Source organism: Tupaia chinensis, unplaced genomic scaffold, assembly GCF_000334495.1.
Source record: "Tupaia chinensis unplaced genomic scaffold, TupChi_1.0 Scaffold144586_1, whole genome shotgun sequence".
Taxonomy (NCBI): Eukaryota; Metazoa; Chordata; class Mammalia; order Scandentia; family Tupaiidae; genus Tupaia; species Tupaia belangeri.
Window position 1 is genome coordinate 387,019 of NW_006204446.1, and position 1,199 is coordinate 388,217.

Genomic DNA, 1,199 nt, shown 5'->3' on the forward strand with positions numbered 1-1,199 from the left:
TCTGTGTGTGTGTGTGTGTGTGTGTGTGTGTGTGTGCGTGTGTTTGTCCCATCTCTCACTCCCTCCCCCAGGAAACCTATTCTACTGTCCCACGGGTCGGGACAGAGGGGCTGAAGGCTGAGAGAATACTTTACCTTAAAAATTTTTAAAAAGGAAAAATTACCAAAAAAATGAGAAGACAAAGACAGAGGCAGAGAGAGACAGAGGCAGAGAGAGACAGAGACAGAAGGCTTGAGAGGCTTTCTACCACTCGAGGTTGTGGGACTCGAGTTTGTGGGCTGGAGGCTGAATTATCAGTAGAAAATCTTTCTATCTCTTATTTCCCTGAAATCACTAGTTCTCAGGAGCCATGAAGGTGTCTTCTTCTGAAGTCCTGTCCCTTGCCCCTCCACTCGAGTTTGTGGGCTAGAGACTGAATTATCAGTAGAGAATCTTCATGTCTCTTATTTCCTGAAATCACTAGTTCTCAATAGTCATCTAAATAACCTATTTCTGAATGACTTCACAAATACTTAAGAGATTAACATTGAAATTAAAAGATTCATGAAAACAAATTATAATGAGTGCACAACTTTTTATCATTTATAAGACACTGCAAAAGTAGACATAAGAGAGAAGTTCATAGCAATTAGTGCACATAAGAAAAAGATGGGAAGGTGACAAAAAACAACCTAACATCATGCCTAAGGAATTGGAAAAACAACAGAAAAAATATAAACGCCAGGAGAAGAGAAATAATAAAGATTTGAGAAGTAAATGAAATAGAAAATAAGCAAACTATACTGAAAATAAATGAGAGCAAAAGCTGGTTCTATGAAAGGATAAACAAGATTGACACACCATTAGCTAGGTTAATTAAGAAGAAGAGAGAAACCAGATACATCAAATTTGCAGTGAATCAGGCAACATTACAACAGACATAATAGAAATACAAAACATAATTAAAGGATATTATGAATGACTATAGGCCAACAAAGAAGAAAATATGGATGAGATGGACAAATTCCTGGACACAGATAATCTACCAAGATAAGATTGACAGTGGAGGACATAGAAAGCCTGAATAGATCTATAACTAGTAAGGAGATTGAATTAGTAATATGTAACCTCCCCAAAAAGAAAAATCCAGTTCCCGATGGCTTCACTGCTGAATTTTACAAAACTTTTAAAGAGTAGATAACTTCCGTTCTACTGACACT